General features: G+C 50.5%; 1 long non-coding RNA gene across 2 annotated transcripts in view; it reads right to left on the bottom strand.

The window, feature by feature from the left end:
* Positions 1-1,047: 1,047 nt before the first annotated feature.
* LOC122171061 overlaps positions 1,048-6,844 on the bottom strand; it is a 6,158-nt gene continuing 361 nt past the window's right edge. The window contains exon 2 of one of the 2 annotated variants that reach the window (XR_006171905.1): positions 1,048-6,811. This is a non-coding gene — a long non-coding RNA (uncharacterized LOC122171061). Of the gene's footprint in view, positions 6,833-6,844 lie in introns of both variants that reach the window. The other variant, XR_006171904.1, reaches the window with a different exon arrangement.

Raw genomic sequence — 6,844 nt, forward strand, 5'->3', positions numbered from 1 at the left:
GCTCTCCCTCACCGCACTCCGTGCCGCCCCGTTCCGTTGCCACCCGCGCGGTCCCGTTGCTAAGCGGCCCCGCAGCCGTTCTCCCTCCTCTCCCCCCCCCCCCCCCCCCCCGCACCGGGCATCGCGCCGCTGACAGAGCGAGGGGGGCTGCAGCAAAACTTTCGTCTTTTTTTATTGCAGTTCTTAGTGAGTTACACTTCAACCTGAAGCAAAGCGACGTGAAAAAGGAAAAAAAACAACAAACACAGGAAATTTCTCATTTGTAATGTTTTACAAGGGGTGAAAACCGAAGCGAGAGCAGCAGAGGAGGGTTTGGTGCAGAGCGGTGCCTCCCGCAGCCCCACACGTGGAGCTCGGCATGGACAACGAAAGCCGGATTGAGGACCTTTACATGGCAGGAAAGCAAATGGAGGCGGGTGGATGCAGCCCCCAAACATCAGCGGGGGGGGGGGGGGAAGGAGGCAGCAGCTCGAGAAGTATAAAAACAATAAAACAGTGCATATGCGTTTAAAAAAAAAATATATATTATTATTTTTTAATACAGTTGGTTTACAATACACCCAACTCGATGGGATTAAAGCCTGCAGAGATCTGAGCACTGCTGTGTGCACTGTACAGCTGCCTACGGGGCGGCGAAGGCTGACGTGGGGCTGTGCTGGAAAGAAAAGCAACTCCTGCAACAGGTAGAAAATTTTGGCAAGAACAATTTGTCTAGAAGGGGAGAAAGAGCACAAAGCACTGCATCCACCTCCAACACTCACCGAAGGGTCCATGGCCCTGCACGGCCGCAGTGCAAATAGGCACACGTGGTTGAGATGGGTAAGTAAAAAAAGAAAGGCTTCGACCAACCGGCTCGTCTGCCATCTGCCTACAGCTGTGCGGTGCCTGGAGTCACAGCTCTGCTTTACTCTTGGATTAATTCCCTTTTGCTCTGAGAAACTCCCCGAGCTTCACGGTGGGAAGGGCCCAGCTCTGAGCTGAGAGCAGAGCAGCTGCTAAGGCAGGAGAAAGAGCGAGACACACAGAGGGAATCGCAACGCAACCGGCTTCGTTTATTAGAACTTTATTCTGAGAAGGAATCCCAAACAGCACAACAGTTTTGTTTGTCATTTGAACAGGTGGTGGTAAATATGCAAAGGGTGTATTTGCACAACGCTGCTCCCCGCAGCCTCCTGCACAGCAACGCTGCCACCAGAGATGTTCCAACAGCCAGAACTGGCTCATCACCAATCACAATGAAAGCTTCAGGCGATGCCTCTCAATGACAACATCCTGCTCTACGATCTGATGCCTCAGTGCATTCTGACAGATGAATTCTCCCCCCTCCCCCCAAAAAAACAAGCAGCAGTGCCATTTCTCCACCAATTTCATACACCTGGGGAAGCCTAACTGCTCACAGCAAGGGAGGAAACGGCACGGACAGGAGAGCTGCATGGCGAGGCCCCACGGCGCCTCTGCTCACAGCTGGGAGATCACTGAGCACCCATTCTGCAGCTGCTGATGCTGCGCTGAGGCTTCGCAGGATTGCCTGTGGAACAGAGCAGAAACGCAGCTGTCTAGAAGCAGGTTTACCTACAGGAAAACAAGGTGGAGTTTTCTCAAGGCGAGATTCAACAGATTGAACACTGACAAGGGCAGGAAAGGCAGCGCTCTGCTGAGGAGCAGAAATCGAAGCCGAAGGAAACCGAAAGCTGCAGGCACAGGAGGCTGCAATGCACACAACCAGAGCCCCGAGGAAGGCAGCTGTGTGCAAATTGCCAGCAGCCAAATTTCATCTCAGCCTCACGCAGCGGCTCTGCTGGGCACTCCGTTCTCCCCTGCACACAAGCACTGCTCTGCTGGCGTGCTCCAAACACCAAAGGTTCCTCAGCTGTAGCACTGCTCCATTGCTACTGCTCAGCCAGCAGAGCAAGCACTGACATGTGAGACACCCAAATAAACTTTCCGAATGCACTCAAGAGATTTGCAAGTGTTAGCACTATGAAAGATGATTAGTAACTATTTTAATGCCTAATTTTCGCACAGCTGTATCAAAATTGGTTGTGGACCCACGATTCAGGTGAGATCATCTCAAGATAATCATACTTCTCCGTGTTGTTGGAGATTATTATGGTAGGAACTCATTTTTCAGCTGCTAAATGCGTTTGAGAGACCTCTGAGATTCTCAGCAATGTAAAGGAAACCTTTTATTTGAATCAACTCATCCCTAATTTGCAAAAAAAGCTCACAGAAAGCAGCAGTGCACACAGGGGGACCGAGCCCAAGGAGCTCCGTGGGCCAGCGGTGCTGAGATAAAGCTGAGGGCACAGGCTGCATCGGATGGACAGACTGCAAACAGCCACTGGCAGGAAGGCGCACGGGTTTGTAGCAGGAATGGAGCACTTCACAGCAGGGCTGATGCTCACAACACACAGCTGGGCTCTCGTAAGGCAGCGCACGGCATCCTGTGTTCCAGATAGGGCAGAAAGCTGAGGCAAAAATCAATTCCCTGAAATCAGGGAGGGAACCCATCTCACAGCCAGCGCCGATGCCAGAGCTGCTGGCTGGGAACCCTGCAGTACCTCAACGTGCAGCAAACACCTCGAAAAGCTCTTGTTATTCTCCGACAATCCGCACGCACAGCCTGGAGCCTGAACCAGCACCTGAGGCAGCCAGCAGCCTTCGCTGCACAGCTGGGTGTGAGAGGAGAGGCTCAATTCTCATTTCTCCCCTCAGCACCCCGCTGCCTCACATCCTATCCCAGTCTCAGCACCTTCAGCTGCTGGCAGGCCGCTCCTTAAAGCCACCTCCAGTGATGTTCAGCCCTCAGCACCACGTTCCCACTTCCCAACCTCTGCCAACAACGTTCCTCAGGTCCTTACAGTCAGCAGGGAAGCTGCAGGAGCACAGCAGAGACGTTATGGGACAGGCAACATTCAGATAAAGGCAGAATTAATGGCTCTCTATGGAGAAACATATCAGTGTTCAATTTCATTTAAAAGAAAACTAGCTCTACCACCAAATCTGTTTGTTTGATGACATTACTCTCCAGAAACCATTTACTTTAAAGCTTCTTCTCTCTGGGTAGCTACATTCACAAATAATTCAGGGCTCCCTTTAAGCAACTCAACACCAAACCGACTCCGTCCTGACCAAGCCTCAAGCAGCTCAAGAACACTGACCCCACTGTCAAGCAGCACAGACTGCCAGCTCCTCCAGCTTCTGTCTCGGATCAGAAAAAGGCACATGCTTGCTCTCAACGAGTTCAAGTCTGACCCAAGCAGCCCAGGACACCAAAGCTAACATGGGAGCTCCTTCAGCAGCTGCTGTACCAACCGCCCAAAGAACTGCAGCCAGAAATCATTGGAGCGTCTGTGCTTTGTAAAGGGGCCACACACTGCTCACAGAACCCACGGCTCTGCTGTTTGGAACATCACCTACCTCCTGAATCTCTGTTTTGAACCAGGAAAGGCTGCTTTGGGATTCAGAGCACACAGAAGATGGGATCGAACGGCACGGCTGTCGCAGGCACTGCTGCTGCTGCTCAGCACGGCTGTGGAGGTGAGCAGGCACTCCTGCTTACCAACAGACAGGAAAAAACCTCTCTCCTCATCTCTTAGTTCTTGCAGTAGTTACTGGTGGGTGCTGGAGTAAACTGTGGGTGCAAAGGGACAAGTTCAGATGGCTCCAGCAGCATTGGAGCTTTTCAGCACAGTCAACTCTCCCTCCTGCCTTCCCAGCTTTTTACTACTGGTTTGACAGCACAGTCACCACCTCCTCTCCTCTTCATAAAACACACAGCTGAGTCATTTCAACTTCGGATCAACCCCAGCACAGCACCATTTACTATGAGTAGCACTGATTATAAACCTTGCCAGGAGGAATGATGCCATTTTCAACAAGTTTGCCTCTTCAGTATCTACACCTTCAGCAACTGGCTCGTGTTAAAGCACCCAGCTGAACTGCATCACACCTGCAGCACACAGACACTGCTACTGCAGTTAACCCTCATGTGCTACAGCCCACCTCAGCAGGGATCTGCACCCAGCAGGAACCCTCAGACACAGCTCTGCCCTTCCATTGCTTCTGATCACATCTGTAACATAGAGAAGGAGGAGATAGGAATGTGCACGTCTCAACAGCTTCAGCACTGGCTAAGCACAGATAGAAAATAATCTGGTTCATAGGCAGGGGAAGAGATGGAGAGCATTGCTGCAAACAAGCTGATGGAACAAGATTTTTGGCCCTTTTTAGTCTAAAAGATAGAAATGGCCGCTGCAGAAAGCGGGCTCAGAACCCAGGCTGACAAAATGCTTTCTAAACCCCAGCCTAACAGCAGTAAGAAATCAGGAACAAACCACTGCAAAGCTTAAACACTACAGCAGCAGCACTGAGTGCTGCTCCAAAACAAAGCTGCTGAACAAAAAGGAACTGCTGCCTTTAATTCAGCCAGAAGCGATGCTCTGTGTGCAGCTCTGTGCACAGCAGCTCTGCCATGGATGTGAAGCACAGCGGTGTCACAGCCCCAGCACTGCAAACCCAAACGTTTCATGGCTCCTGTTCTGCTCAACAGATGTGAAGCAGCTCTGCTCGCTCCTAGGAAACGCCTGGGTACAAGTGTGTGCCTGCAGCACTGCTGCTCCCAAGGGAAGCAGAATTTTATGCTTCAGCTGATACTGAAAACCATCCTGACATCTGCAGCGCCCAATACTGCATCAACAGTGATTGAAGTCAACACAAATTCATTTTAATGGCCAACTTGAAACCAAAGCACCCCACACAGCAGCCTGTCTACTGAGTTGTTCTGTTTGTTCTCTTCTCAAATGCATCTTAAAGAGTCGAGCTGACTTCAGAAAAGGAAAAAAAAACAACCATTCAGAAACGTTTCGCACCTAAAAAGAGCAGCCAGCAGCAGGCAGATGGGACACACAGAGCAGCTACACACAGAAGCACCCCAAGGATGCAGTTCCCCAAGGAGCAGGCAGGTAACCGCAACCGAGAGCGTTACAAAAGTGAAAGAGGGCATTTTTGCAGGCACGTGCAAGCACACGGCAGTGCCATCAAAGCAGAACTTTGCTATTATTAACGCAGCATTACGAGGTTACTGAGGTGCAGTGGCTAATAGTCTAGCTGACAGCCTTTCCCAACGGAAGCAATGCTCACCATGGACCCACAGCACTGCCAGCCCTCTGGGCAGGGCCCACAGCATCTCTCTCCCAGCTAGGAATGACAAGTCCCAAGCACAAATGCACACTGTTAGAACACAACCCACAGGACGCCTGCGTGCAGCACTGACCATCCCTGCATCACCAGACAGCGCTCAGCTCGTCTGCTTTGTCCTTGGGACTTTGTAATGCCTGGGAGACAGACCTTCCACCCGAGCTGCTCCTCCCCAGCAGTGCTTGGTGATTGCTCCCCAATGCCTTTCCCTCCAAAGGAAACCACCATCCTGGTTATGCTTGGTCCTGACTCAGAGAACTGATGCCTGAAAGTACCTATAGGTACCATCAGACACTTGGCATTTACAGTTATTTATCTTAAATGTTCAGCCACGTACAACTGGAAAATAAAATCTACAGCACCGTCTTCTACAAAGGCACTTTCTGAGGACTGTCTTGCTCAAAAATAAAATATTCACTCCAAATTTTAAACAGAACCACTTTGTTGTTGAAGGACCCTACGGTAACTACCCGTGTTAGGTGAGGGGGGACCTCAGACAGAGCCAGAAAGGCCAGGGCAGGCAGGACACATTTCTGCAGTACCGAGGCTTCGATGTCCTCCCCTGCAGCCCCTGCCCTTCTGCACACACTGCCTGCTGAGGGACAAACGTTGTTGTTCTAGTGTTACAGAGATGAGGCTTCTTGGGGCTCAGGACCCCAATCCGTTTGTAACTCAGCTACTGAAAAACACACAACTTCTTGCTAGCAGCAAGCAGCAATTAGCTCAAGCTCTAACCTCTACAGTTCCAGGTCACAACGAGTCAATTAGCTAGGTGATGTCTTACTGAAACGCGTGCCAAAACAAGATGAGCCTCCTAACACTCAATACCAATGTAAAGTACCATCTTTGGGTAGGGAAAGGAGAGACTGGGATCCTTCCCTTTCACATCCCTATGGATTTTTTCCACCAGATTCAATCAAGCCATCAGCAGCAGAACTCCACAGCACTGAAGGGACAGGGACGGCCGTTTGGACGGCAGCTCTGGAAATGGAATGGATAACTGCAAGGTACGGCAGCAGAGCTTTGGGTTCCTAGGTTATAAAAGTGCTCGGAGGAAGGTCCGAAACCCTCAACTCACAAAACTGGGAGAATATTAGAAGAGGACAAGATGTGAAGGGAATATTGAGAAAGAAAAAAGGCCTCAAGCTGTTTGAAGGGCAGGCGGAGCTCGGAGTTTCAACAGAGCAAACTTCCAGGCTAGGAAAAAGCCAGTATTTGTAGCTGGAATTTGTACAGAAGGTATCTGGTGCCTTACACTGAGCATTGTAAAGGACAAAATTCGGTACACAAAGCGAAACTGGTTTAGGACCAATGGCACCTAGAAATAATTTGACTGACAGCTTTCAGAAACCCACCTCACTCCAGAAAAACCATTTCTAAGGCCAAACTTCCAGAAGGATGCCAGAACGAACCCCTACAGAAACAACTTTTGGACACGTTCAACCAAATCACACATTGAACAGTAACACAGCAATCCTGAGTAAAACGGCCACAGCTGAAGCACCCTCAAAGCCCCCTGCATGGGGTCAGTCGCTCTGCCAGTATATTAACACACCTCCTAGCAATGCTCTGTGCCAGCAAGTTAGCACACCTCCTAGCAATGTTAGCACACCTCCTAGCAATGTTAGCACACCTCCTAGCAATG

This window comes from Centrocercus urophasianus, unplaced genomic scaffold, assembly GCF_019232065.1.
Source record: "Centrocercus urophasianus isolate 14NV4802_14NV808 unplaced genomic scaffold, USGS_Curo_1.0 seq_794, whole genome shotgun sequence".
Taxonomy (NCBI): domain Eukaryota; kingdom Metazoa; phylum Chordata; class Aves; order Galliformes; family Phasianidae; genus Centrocercus; species Centrocercus urophasianus.